The 14176-nt window shown below is 42.8% G+C and overlaps 1 protein-coding gene across 6 annotated transcripts in view; it reads left to right on the top strand.

Annotated features, from left to right (window-relative positions):
* The window catches only part of RAI2 (retinoic acid induced 2), a 62081-nt gene that overhangs the window by 30201 nt on the left and 17704 nt on the right, over positions 1-14176 (top strand). For 3 of the 6 annotated variants that reach the window (XM_008059233.2, XM_008059234.2, XM_008059236.2), the window contains exon 3: positions 1742-1744. The exons of the other annotated variants lie outside the window; for them this stretch is intronic. The gene's annotated coding sequence lies outside the window, so the exon portion shown is untranslated. The remainder of the gene's footprint in view (positions 1-1741; positions 1745-14176) is intronic. 6 annotated transcript variants of the gene reach the window in all.

The raw sequence follows: 14176 nt of genomic DNA, 5'->3' as shown, positions 1-14176 counted from the left end.
CACACCCCTGCCTCCATGCTGCAGCCTGTTTCTCAGGTTCTGTAGCCACCGCGCTCATCCCATGAAATCTCTTGGCCTTCACGGGTGTTGAGTCTCACTGCGCGCCACCGTCTTTCAGCTGTTGTAAGAGCTGAAAGGCCAGCCCAATGCAGGTTGATATATATCTATATCTAGCTCTGTAAAATAACCCCTGAATATTGTACTTTCCACCCAACTATCACAGAGATCCAATAAAACAAAGAAATCTCCCCAAATTAAAAGCCCTATCTCCATGGAAAGGTTCAAACATTTAGTCCAGTGTCAGAGACATAGCCAAGCAAGAAGGGTCATGAATTTTATTTTTTTTATTTATTTATTTATTTTTTTGAGTGAAAGTCTCACTCTGTTACCCAGACTGGAGTGCAGTGGCTGCTTCCGGCCACCGCAGCCTCGACCTGCTGGGCTCTGGCGATCCTTCCGCCTCAGCCTTCCAAGTAGCCGGAATTACAGGCATGCGCTACCACGCCCGGCTGATTTTTTGATTTATTGTAGAGATGAGGTCTCGCTGCCCAGGCGGGTCTCGAACCCACGGGCTCAGGCAATCCACTCACCTCAGCCTCCCAAAGGCGCGGGATTACAGGCTGAGCCACCGAGCCTGGCTTGGGTCATGAATTTTAGCATCTCTTTCTTGTCTTCCTCAACCTAGAGAGTGCCAGTTATGTTTCTGTAAGGTGTGTCCTTTTATTGATGCCTGTAAAAAAGACAGGAGAGTATGGTGTTTTGAGAGAAGACTTTTTATTGTTTTCATCATGTGTTAGAAACAGCTCAGATATACTGGGTCAATTTCTTTCTTTTCCCTCACCTTTGCCATCATTCAATTAAAACAAAGACTCTCCCAAACCATTATTTTTCTATCATTTGGGAAGTAACGCTCCACCTACTTGCTCTGAGTACTGACCCTTTGGGGGTTCTCAACTGTCATGCAGCTCTTTCCAGTTTGACTTGTGACAGGTCGAGGAGGGACGACACCACCCTCCTCTGGATGACCTCCGAGCTTTCCTTTGCAAGGAAGCAATAATGGAGACTTATCCATGAGGAACAAAGTGCCTTTACAGTTTGACGATGCCTTCCTTTGTAGCTTGTTCAGCACGGCTTGTCCTGATTTATGATTTTTTGCCATCTGGTTTATTTCTCTTGTTGTTTTGTATTGTTTTAAATATGCTCGAGGCCATCTTTAACTGAGTCTTTTTTAATATAAAAAACAAATTAAAGAAGCAAATCATGGGAGTGTCATTTGAAGGTTAGGGATGAAAGAGAAGTTTAAATGGGACTTCAGTCTTCCTGCAAAGTCCAGTAGCTAAAAATAAAGTTCTTTTTACTTTGTTGATTATGTAATAAAGCACGTTCTCAGATGTGAATGCTATGGAATGTTGCAGTTGTTCAGAGGATTTTCATTTGGGTTTTCTTAAATGGAGGTACAAACATTTGCCCAAATACTTGAATTCATTCAGTTGGTGATTGAGCACCTACTGTGTGCAAGTCATTTTGCTAGACACTATTGTGAATCACTTTGTGATGTTGATGAGTTTTAACCAGAGGCAGGACTTGCTTTTCACTTGACCTAGCCTCAGTTTTCATTCTATTAAGCCATATTATACTTTCTAAAGAAAAAAATGTGTGAGAGGGGAGTGTGGCAGGAATCCTTTTGTAAAAGGAAAAGATGGAGTGGGGTGTGTGAGGGTAGTGTTTGTTTTACAAAGAGAAGGTACTCTCTGGGTACTGGGTGCTGTCCGTGTCCTGGGAAGCCATGAAATATCAGTGACCTGGATAACTATGTTTAAACCATGTTCTTATTAAAACCAGCAGTCCTGGCTTACCCAGACAAAGAAATTCTGAAACAATTTTGGAAGTACATTCATAAGAGTGGAATTCATAAATGGAACTGTACAGCCATCAGCTGCACTGTTTAGACATAAAGTTGGACGAGCAAAGGGTGGAATTTTGAAAGTATGGATTCAAAGCTTTTAAATGAACTTGCCTAATTGGTAGTAGTGATGCAGAGCATCTTGCTGGAAGGAAAACAAATCTCATATCTAAGAATGCTCTCTTAGATGTCAAAGCAAATGCAGCCTCAAACAATGTGTGCAAAACATCCTGGTTGAGGGTTTTGGAAGAGATTTAAGGATCATGGGTTGTTGCCTGGCACTTGGTGAACGGCTTCACACAATTTAGAAACCTTGTCAAGAGGTCCTAAACCCAGCTGATCTTAGAGTTTGGGACCTGGACATTTCTGGACCCCATTAGGTGTATTGGATAAGCTCTTGGGGGTCAAATGGATAATCTGCGAGCTCAGAGAGCTCCCCAGTTGATTTTGATAATTAGCTCTGTTTGAGAACTGCTGATCTGATTTATTTATCTGAACAGGATCCTACATACCATCCTAGGCAATATTTTTTGCCACACAGATGGCCATGAAATAGCACTTCAGTACATGCTCTTGACTCTGGATGGTGCATTTATTCATTAACTGAAGCCCAATTTTAAAATCCAATCAACTATAGAATTCCTCAAAATGACTGCAAATCAAGTCACATACAGTGCTTCTCAAAGTTTATTTTTGTTCGTTATGATTCTACTGAGTGCTCAGGACATCCAACTGCTTCTCGGTTGGTGAGCTAGAGACTTAAATAACTTTTGGATCTCTTGGGTGTTGAGATGGTTAAAAGGATAAATGGTGATAAGTGAATAAAAGGATGAACGTTGGCAAGTAAATAAACAAAAATTCAATGAGGCTTTACTCTAATCCACATGCATGAGGCCCTTTTACGGCCTCTCTCACTGACACTTCCAGTACATTTATGGGGGCTCCCTAACCACCAGGAAAAGTAGAGTGATGATCCCAGGCTGCAGAGCTCTGGGACAGAGCTTGAAGTCAAGTTCAGGCCTTCAGGGTTTACCAAACTACCTAGCTTCCCTACTCTCTTCCATCCTAAGTCTGATCTGAGTTTTCTTCTTTTTTATCATCCTTATAGGGCATTCTAAATTTTCTTTTCCAGCTTAAAGATCCAGTTTAGTCCCAGCTGGACTCATGGTCCACTTGTTTCTGCAGAGATTCCCATAATCAGTTGGGAGGAGTAGCATGGTACTACTCTGATTTGGCATATTTGAGATGAATCAAAGGTAGGGCTGTTCATTTCTGAATTATGCATAGGTTTCCCCTCATCTCTAGAATGTAATTAAGCAAAAGGGCTCGAGGAATACCAAATTCCAAGCCAAGAGCATTAAGAAGCTGCCAAAGGAAGTGGGTATTAGCAGCCTCTGCTGTGTGCCATGTGGGCCAGGGCTGTTCTTAGCTTCTAGGCAGGAGGGAGTAGCTGTGGTTCCAGGAATCAAGAGAGAGAGGCAGGGAAGTAGAAAGGTCTTTGCCTCTTCCCTGCATTTTTATTGAGATGCAGTTGGGTCCAGGTTGGTATTTCTCAGGGATTCACAGACGGGCCTGTCCTTGAAGGCCTTACCACCCATTCTTGTTAATTTTCTGAAAGGTGGTAGCTGGACCACCAGGGTGACTCATCCATAGCACTTCTGACATTTGGCACTGGACCATTCTTTGCTGAGGGGCCTGTCTTGTGGTTCGTAGCATCTTTAGCAGTACCCATGGCCTTCACTTACTAGATACCAGTGGAAACCCCCCAAGTTGTGACAACCAAAAATGTTCCTAGTATTCGCCAAGTGTCCCCTTGGCAGCAAAGACAGAATTGAACCAGAATTGAGAATTGTTGATCTAGAACTAGATTAGAAACAGGAACAGGAGAAGAGATCAACTGTGGGGTTAAAGGAACTTGGTTAGAAATAAGGCCAAGTTCTCAACTCCTCACTGTTCCTCAGTCAGCAGAGGTGACACCAGGAAGTGGTGTATAAAGTGTGTGGGATTTCACCACTCCATGTTCCTTTAAGGGGTAAGTCCCCACCTTCCCCATTTACCGTTTCCTCATGCTACCATTCCTTCCACCTGTCCTTGGTTCATGGTGCTGTGGCCCTAGACACTCTTGATAGCACAGGATAGTGTTTAAAAGCATGGTCTCTGGAGTCAAGACTATCTACAATAAGTTCAAGTCCCAGCTCTGCCACCGAGTAGCAAATTCCCTTTTGTTTTTCATGCCTCAGTTTCCTCATCTGTAAAGTAGTAATAACAACACTGTCTCCCCTGTAGTGGTGTTTGTGAAGATTGAAGAATATTTATAGACATTCAGAAGAGTACTTGGTGCATAATAAACACTGTGTGCAAGTGTCTTGTAAATAAAACATAAATAATATGAATGAGGCTAAGCTCAGTGGCTCATGCCTGTCATCCTAACACTTTGGGAGGCTGAAGCAACAGGATTGCTTGAACCCAGAAGTTCAAGACCAGCTTAAGAAACCTCATCTCCACAAAAAATAAAAATTACCAGGCATGATGGTGTGAGCCTGTAGTCCCAGCTACTCGGGAGGATGAAACCGGAGGATCACTTGATCCCAGGAGGGCTTGTGTCTCTGCACTCCAGCCTGGGTGACAGAGTGAGCACCTGTAATAATAATAGTAATAATAATAATAACAATAACAACAATAGGGGGAGGAAGAAGAAGAAGAGGCAGAGGCAGAGGCAGAAGGAGGAGGAGGAGGAGGAGGAGGAGGAGGAGGAGGAGGAGGAGGCAACAGCAGAAGCCCTCTTAAATATGGCCACTCAACAAATGATTATTGAATGCTGAACAAGTCCCTACCTCTACCTTCCAAGAACTCAGGTTTGGCTATGGGCCAACAGCAACTTAGGTGGGGTTCTGAGCCATGATTTTCTGGCCTTCAAGGGCTCACAGGACTCGCTCCCTCCCTCTCAGCATTAGGGGGGCACTGTGGGAGCAGAGTCCATTGCCCTGGCCATGCCTTCCTATTATAGTCTCAAAGTCAATTCTAATAAAGTCAAGTCCTCTTTATCCCAATGGATACTGCATCTGGCCTTAGCATCCATATGCAATGCTTCTTACTCACCATAAGTTGAATGCTGTGTTACCCTGCATCAATTCAACATCCCATATGACAACAGCAGCTCTCTATATCTTCAGCTATAGCCAAAATTAATTGAACCTATTATTCAAGATTTAGTGGTATCTACCAGTCTTTGGGCATGCTAGTTGAGAGCATTGTCCTCCCTCCTTCCCTCCCTCCCTTTTTTCCTCCAAATAAATATTCATTAAGCATTATCTATGAATCAGGTATTTTTCTAGGTGCTGTGGATACAGCAATGAACATGGCAAGTGAGGTCTCTGTCCCCAAGGAACTTACATCCCAGATGGGGTGGAAGAGACAGACTAGAAACAGTAAACAGAAAAAAAGATAGTTTGCCAACATGATAAGTGCTAAGAAAAGACATACAAGATTAATATGAGAAAGAAAAACTGAAATGGAGGTGGTAGCTATTACAGATGGTCATAGAACCTTCTCTAAGGAGACTATTTTGATTTGAGACTTTACATCTGAGAAGGAGCCTGCTGTGAGAAAAGCATTCCAGCTGAGGAAACAGCTAGTACAAAGGCCCTGAGACAGGAAAGAGCTTGGGATCCTCTAGGAAAAGAAGTATTCTAATAGAGGAAGAAAATGATTGAAGACTAGATTTGAAAGGGTTAAAGTGGGGCCAGATCAGATAGCGTTCTGAGGGCTTGACTTTTATTTTAAAGTACAATTAGACGCCTTGGAGAGTTTTATGGCAGACAAGTAAAACAATCTGATTTATGTTTTAAAAGGAGGGAATGGTCAACTGTGTTGAACACTGCTGAGATAAGTAAGATGAGGGCCAAGAGAGTCTCTCAGTGGATCTGGCCACATGGAGGTCAATGTGACCTTAACAAGAACAGTTTCAATGGACAGTCGGAGAACAGCTGTTTCCTTTGCCTTTTGGTTTTAGAACATACAGTTACACCAAGGAGTAGGCATTTGCATTCAAGGAGATCAATAATTCATAAGATTTCTTAACACTGCTTTGGTCAGTTTTCAGGGAATTATTCGTTTATTTTTTCTTCAGTAAAATACTTATTGCAATGGTCACAGTGATGTTTGTAGTGGTGTTGACATCTTTGGTATCGAAGATGTCATTATGTGCCTACCATTAACCCCTTTGATGATTTTCCAGTGTGGGACAATATCAGTCCAGACACACACACATAGCCTCTGGGCCATTGTGTGATTTGTGACCCATGTTCATTGCAGAATGGTTGGCTGAGGCCCTGGGCTGCCTATGACTCATGAGAACTACCCAGATCCTTATAAATTGGCCAAGCAGGGCACACAGGGGTGATCTCAGTCCCCACAGTGCCATGTTCTGATGACTATCCTCCATGTGGCCTTTTACTTTCAAAGTCTACCCAGCCCCTTAAACTTGCCTGAACTTTTAAGCCCAAGAATGGTATAAAATCCCTCAGAATAAATCCTTAAAGAGACATTTAACAAAGTATATAGAAACTTACACTTGGTGAAACGTGACTGTAGAAAAAAAGTATGTTTAGCATAAGCTTAAATATTACCGTGCTTTTTGTGCAGTCTCCTGCAGCATTTTGGAACTGACATATTTTTCCTGACTGATCATTCACTTTGATTCCCCCCCCCCCACTGCTTTGATTTTGTAACACAAGAATAATATTTTTTCTGGACTAAACTTCTTATAAGTGACCTTACCCAGGAATGTTTTGAAATTTAAAGATGATTCTATTTTCTCTTAAGTACCAAGAAGTACATACACATACAAACACATTTAATAGTTTCATATGAGATAGTTGGACTTTTAAAGGTATATTTGCAAAATTTGTTCCTCTGGCTTCTAGTCCCTGTTTTAAAGTCTCATCATTTTGGTATTGTATACACAGTCAATAAGGCCCTTCACCACCTGCATGGTAAGGACCCTGATCTAAAGGGAAGGTTTGTAACTCCCGAAGTTAAATACCCATCTTCAGTGTTTCAGACTAGCCTTCACATTGCTGACACTTTTATTCTTACTAGCTGGTAAGATTGGGTCACATAATTAACAACATAGGACACATTTTGCAGTTAATTCAACCTGGGGGGGCTGCTCTGCTTAAAATTAGACATCAGACTTTGCCTTACTGTCAATAGTTTTCTTTCTTTTAGAGACAGAGTCTCACTTTGTTCCCAGGCTGGAGTGCAGTAGCGTGATCATAACTACTTGCAACCTTGAACTCCTGGGCTCAAGCGATCCTCCTCCTAACTCCACATCCCAAAGCACTAGGATTATAGGTGTGAGCCACCATTCCCGGCCTTGTTTTTTTGTTTTTTTGGTTTTTTTTAAGGTCTAAGTAACCATCTTGCAGGGCTTTCCTATAAGCTTTCCCCTATCTAGAAGACTGTCTTCAGTGCTTAAGCCATTGAACTCTGGGGTCTATCTTGAGTTCTTATCTGAAATCTGTACAAATCCCAAACCCTAGTGAAAGAAAAAATATAAGCCGTTCCTGAGGATGTCCCTGTCTCACCTCCCCATGGAAGTGGAATTGTAAGAGCATGCTTGCCCTAGAGTGTCCATTCTTCACTTCTATAGCCCATGAATGTCTCTTTAATCAGCACTGCAGGCACTCAGGAGAAAATCCAGCCTGGGCCTGCGTTTCCTTGGGGTGATTCCAAGAAGTAGATTTTCTAGGTCAGTGGGTATGAATGATTATAAATTGCCCTCCAGAAAGTTTTTAACCAATTTCCTTCCTTATCAGCAGACATTTGCTATTGTGCTGTATTCATTTATTCATTTATCTATTAATTCACTTATTGACTGAGTACCAAGACGGTGTACCAGACACTATGGACCTGTAAATAAATATTAATCAATTCCTGCCCTGGCTAGGGCTTGGTAGGTTTTCTCTTTGTCTCTGTGAAGAGAATTAAGACTGTGTCTGAGCCTCCTGAGAACAGGCCAGGATAAGCTCTTTATTCATGTAGTGGGCAAAAAGGGTCCAGATTTGGGAGGGGATGTCCTCACTCCTGGCTCCTGGCATATCAGAATCACCTTGGAAGCTCTAACAAATTCTCATGCTCAGACTCTACTATGAAAGATTCTGATTTCATTCGTCTGGGGTGTGGCCTGGGTTTTCGAATCTTTGCAAGCTCCCCTGTTGAGTCTCTGATGCAGCCAGAGTTGATTGTCCCTCCAGACCCTTTATCCCAGAGAATTTGACCTCATCAGGTCCCCACCTCCACTGCTCTTGACCTTACACTTGTAACTTTAGACTTGATTGTGGTTACCATTACCATGGAATAAACTACTGAGAAGAAAAATCACCCCCTTTAAATATCTTATTTATTGTATACTTACAGTTTCAAATATAATTCTTGCTTGAATTATTTAGTATCCCATGGTGAAAGTCCCTTGGCTTCCTATCTTTTATTATAGTAACAATGGTTATCCCCTGTTGAGTGCTTACTATGATGCCAGGAAGTGTTCTAAGTGTTTTGCACGTTATCTCACTTTCCTTAATAGCCCAGCGATATCTATGCTGTAATTGCCCCCATTTTCCAGATGAGGAAACTGAGGCAGAGAGAGATTGAGGAAGTTGCTCATTCACACAGTCAGTCAGGGGCTGACCTGGGCATCTCCATCTCATTTCATTAAGTGGGACCTCTTCTCTACATATCAGAAGGACTTCTCTTGGGTTTGCCATGGCTTTGTGTTGTGTTTTCTTTCTTAAAGGAGAACTTTGGGGGTCAAGTGAGTGTACCTGTGAGATTTATCAGCATCATATGCTTTCACAGTGTCAGAGTGGCTTAGGATGGAGCACTTAGGAAGAGAATCATTCAGCGGCTTTTCGGTCAACAGCTTGAGTCACCTTTGTTGCATCTCCTGGACCACGTTGTCTTGGTCTTGTGGAGACACAACTTAAGTAACTAAAAACAGATGGTTTTTACCTATGCCAAGGGCGAGCAGGCCCCTTTGCTGTTAGCACTCTCACATCTGCATACTTTTGGGGTTGTCCTCACAAGAAAACGGAGAGGCAGAGAAAAGCCTGGGTGTGATTCAGAAACAGCCTAAATTGGTCTGCTCTGAAAATACATAGAACTTCTCATTTGCTTATTCTCCTGGGAGAAATCACAGGCTCTCGGAAGTCAGTAATTGTGATCTCTTGAGTCATAATTTCTGCGGTTGTATCAGAGCCCAGTGTGGGGACACAAGATGGAAAAGTTTGTGGGTCTGTTGCCATAGACAAGGCAGAGAGTGGAGGGGGGGCTGAAATCTCATGGAAGGAAGGGATTAGCTGCCCAAAGAAGAAAACAGATTTGAGAAATCCATTTACCCTGAAGGTTTAGTAGGGAATGCAGGTCAGACTTACTCAAATGTCTTTAGTCACGGGTCTCTCTCCTGTTTTTTATCTTGTACCCCGCTCAGAGATTCAAAAGAAAGGGTGTAGGTGAACCATTAAACTCCTGACCTTAATATTTACAGTCACAATATTAGGAATAAGAATTCTTGTCATCTATTGAACTGAAGAGATGGTATTAAAATACATGCAAAATTATCACTCTACTACTTGTATATTTCTCAGTTATCTGTAGGTTTTTAAGACAGATTCTTGCTTCTGCTTATATGTTCATAGCACCCAACTCACATTTCAAAGAACATCACTAGCATGTCTTTGATTTTTCTCTTGAGAATAAATATTGCCTATGATAAGAAAATAATTTGAAAATATTCACATGGATTTTGACATGGCCCTAAGGAATTAGCCATTAAAGAATGTCAGAATCCTAATTAGTCTTTAAATACTCTTTTGCGTGGTAAAGAACTTCTGCTTGGAAGAGCACCATTTCAGTATACTATTTGTCACCTCATTACCTGAAAGCTGCTTGGAGGCATTTTGTGGAATTCAAATTATTTGAGGACCTAGAGGGGCAATTCAGTGTCACAAAGACCCATATACTTTGCCCCTACGTAGATACAGATGCGTGACCTAGGTCAAGTCACTTTTTCTGAGCACTTGTTCCTCATCTGTAAAATGGGTTGTACTAGATAGTCTTTGTAAAATAAAAATTCCAAAGCCAAACATGCTCTAAACTCTGCCTTTCCTACCATTCTGAAATTTGCACTTCCCTCCTTCACACACACACACACACACACACACAAACACACACACACACACACGTCTTCTTGGAGCACTGGAATGCCACTATGCCATAGTGTTTTCTTTGCTTCATCTAGATCTTTACTCAACAGAGAGGCCTTTCCTGATCACCTTCCTTGAAATAGACCCTTCCCTACCCCCTGCTTCCTGTCACTCTCAATCCACTTACCTTGATTTACTTTCTTGTTAGAACTGAGCATCCTCAGAAAGTATAAAACAACATCATGGCACTGGTGCAGGGGTGGACAGAGACTGATGGAATAAAATAAAAAACTCCAGAAATAGACCTACATATTGTCAAGTTGGGTGTGAGTTAAGCTGATGGCTTTATACATGGTTATTTTTTAACATTTTAAGTGGTATGATATTAACAACGGAAACAAACAATTTTAAAATAAAACTAAAAAAGTGGGCCATGCATGGAACAATGTCATGATCCAAGGATAATGATTATGTAAATTATATACGCATGATGTCCAAAGTTTTTTTTTAAATAATGCTAATTTGGATGGAGGGATTCCTTCTCCAGATGAGAGGTTGACATAGACAATCTGGAAAGACCCTTGGGACCTAGAAATGATTGTGTTGAGCATTCAATAGGCATTAGGCAGTTTCTAACTTTACCAGCAATAGGTATCATTTTCCCCATTTCACAGGCAAGGAAACTGCAGCTCAGAGAGACTGAGTCACTTTCCCAAAGACACACAGTTCTCAAGGGGACAGAACAGCAGGATTTGTGCACTGGTCTGACTCCCAAGCTCATGCCTCTGCCAGTAGATCATAAAGCTTCCATTTTCTGTTTGAGGGTGGAACACAGTGAAATGGGTGCGGACTGTAACTGGCCTCTTTCTAGGGAAATAGAAGATTCTTCTTCAGCATGTGAAATAGGAGACCTTTGCCTTTAAGGAACTTCTGACTTTCCACTCCAGTTGGCGCTTTTATGGGTGCCACATCCAAGAGACCCACGGAGGAGGTCTCAGTAGCAGCACTTTGAAGTCTCTCCCACGTGGCCCCTCAGTAGAGCAGCAATTGTTGTCCAAAGACCAACACACTTTGGCTCTTGTTCGCTTTAATACTCCCTCTCCATCCCCAAATACAAAAATATTGGCATTTCTTGGAAAGTGGTTTTGGCTCAAAGCCTGATATCTATCCCACACTCTCGGGGCAGCTTTCTTTGGGGCCTCTGTTGTTTTATTTCATTGAACGTTTGTGTTCAGGGGCTGATGTTGCTGCTTCCTTTGTACCCCGGGGCAAGGGGCCTCCTGGCAAGTGCCCAGGAGATGTCATCGCCCCCTTGCTGCCAAGAGTCTCTCCTCCACCTCCCCTCTCCATACTGGGTTCAGGAGTGATCAGAACCCACAATGCATACACACAGAACCACTGAGAGTATTTTTCCTTTCTGTGGTTCTTCAACAGTAATTTAAATGTTTCTTGTCTTAAATCAAGGGATAATTAACATAAAGTAAATTCATAAATGGCCAAATGGATCTATTTTGCAATTGTATGCACCTGTGTAACCACGTCCTAAAAGAGACTGCAAAATGCTACCATCCCCAGAAAGGCCCTTCAGACCCCCTTCCAATTCATTCCTTCTCTTGCTTTCCCAGAGTAACTGCTTTCTGATTTCTAACGTTTGAATATTTTTGCCTGTTTTTAGATTTTGTGTCAATGAAGTCCTGTAGCATGTACACTTTTGTATCTGGCCTCATTCACTCAGAACAGTGGTTTTTTGATTTTGTTTTTTGTTGTTTTTGAGTCAGAGTCTCAATTTTTTGCCTAGGCTGTAGTGCATGCTCACGACCACCACAGCCTCGACCTGCTGGGCTCAGGCCATTCTTCCGCCTCAGCCTTCCAAGTAGCTGGAACTACAGGCGCATGCTACCACACCAGACTTATTTTTTGATTTATTGGAGAGATGAGATCTCATCAAGTTGCCCAGGCTGGTCTTGAATCCCTGAGCTCAGGCAATCCTCTCACCTCAGCCTCCCAAAGTGCTGGGATTACAGGCTTGAGTCACCACGCCTGGCCCCAAACAATGCTTTGAGGTGCATCTGTGTCACTGCTCATAGCAACCATGCATTGCTTTTTGTTGCTGAGTAGTATTCCATTCTGTGGGTGTGGCATTCACCCATCAATAGACATTTGGGTTCCCAGTTTGTGGCTCTTGTGAATAGGACTGCCACAAACATCTGTGCACAAGTCCATTTGTGAATATAAGAACTTATACAACAAGTGTTTTTCATTTCCCTTGGGAGAATACCCAGGAGTAGAATTGCTGAGCATAGGGTAGGCTATTACTGAACTCTATTAGAAGCTTCCAGACAGTTCTCCAAAGTGGTGGCACCATTTACCAGTGATGTACAATCGTATCAGTTGCACCCTACCATCACCAACTTTTGGTATTATACTCTTTTTAAATTTTAGTCATTCTAATGGATGGAATATGGTCACTTAATGTTTCAAGGACATTTTAAATAATTTTCCAGAATGCCAGTCACTGCTAGCACAGACACTGAAAAGTTCCGGTAGGAGGGAAACTGAGTGTTAAATGTTTATGGACAGGAGGCTTCCATTCATCATCTATGTCCCTAAAGCAGAGTCTTTCCAGCCCTGAGGCTGTCTGTGGGCTGCTGCAGGGCAAGCTCAAGGCCAAAGCCCCAGAGGGAGGAGCTAGGAAAGGGGAAGAAGGCAAGAGAGTCGGAGTGGAGAAGAGAAAAGGTTCCTGCTCAGGGAGTGCAGAATCACACTGTGACAGCCGCAGGACACGTTTCAGGGCAAATTGTGTTGCATGCACACAGACAATGATAATCTAACATGTAAGTAGCCAGCAGTCACAGACTAGGTCATAAGCCAGTTTAGGGATTCCCAGCAGACTTGTCTTCTCAGCTACTCTGACCATTTAAGACAGATATGCCAACATCTACAATGCAGAATTTTGTTACCTTCTAGTTGGCACAGGCAGCTAGGAAGCTTCCAAAATTAGTTGCCAGACATGGGACCAGTTAGGTAGCAGGCATCGGAACCAGTTCTGGTGGTGCCAGGTACTAACTTTCTTGGATTCTATAACCCTGTCCAAACAAGGGTGGAGACTACCTCTAAAATTTTTTAGCCAATCTTTATATTATGAATTCAAATATTACTAATTTTACCCTTTTTAAACAGTCATCATGCTTATTGGCAAGCCAAGGATTTAACCACTTACACACACATGCACGCGCGCGTGCGCGCGCGCGCACACACACACACACACACACACACACACACACACACACACACAGTTCTAGTATTCCTGGTGCTCTTTAGCCAAGCCTCAAGTGTTGATGGCAATAAAGAGATAACTGGAACCCCAATAGCAGCTTTGGGCTGGGGGCTTCCTGGTTAGAACTTAAGCTGTCCCTCCCTGGGGACTCATGAGCAGAGCAGTGGCTAACTGGGTTATGACTTTACCTGAGTCACAGAAAGCAAATGTCCCACTGTCGGTGCTGGGGTATTTTAAGGTAAACAAAAGATATCATAGACCTGAGTCAAGTATCTCTGAAGCCAGAGAGGTTAGGCCTAGGGATAATTTTATCAGCCTTGGTTTGGAGGGTGGGGGACTGGGTTCACATCAGCTCTGATATTTATTGCAGGGCTTAGGGTAAGTCTGGGGTTCCTCATCTATAAAATAGGGTGATCTCTGCCTACCTACTGAGGTGGTTGTGAAGGTTACAGAAGATATTTGGATGGACTCTTTGCATCAAAAGCCCCTACTGTGTAGAAAATGTTCTGTTCAGTTTGGCTGTTCCAATGTTGCAAGGAACAGTGTCTTTAGACGAACTGGTATTTTGGGAGAGGAACCCAGAAAGAGGGCAATAATATTGAACACAAGGCAAGGACTTGCTAAAGGTGGAACTTCAGTGGTCAATCAAGGGGGCAGATACTTTTTTTTTTTTACTCTATTGCCCAGACTGGAGTCTTACTCTATTGCCCAGACTGGAGTGCAGTGGCACGCTCCCAGCCACCGCAGTCTCGACCTGCTGGGCTCCAGCAATCCTTCCACCTCAGCCTTCCAAGT

The sequence above is a fragment of the Carlito syrichta genome, unplaced genomic scaffold (assembly GCF_000164805.1).
Source record: "Carlito syrichta isolate Samal-C Ts95f unplaced genomic scaffold, Tarsius_syrichta-2.0.1 Scaffold303966, whole genome shotgun sequence".
Lineage (NCBI taxonomy): Eukaryota > Metazoa > Chordata > Mammalia > Primates > Tarsiidae > Carlito > Carlito syrichta.
This window is presented reverse-complemented; position numbering and strand designations above follow the sequence as displayed.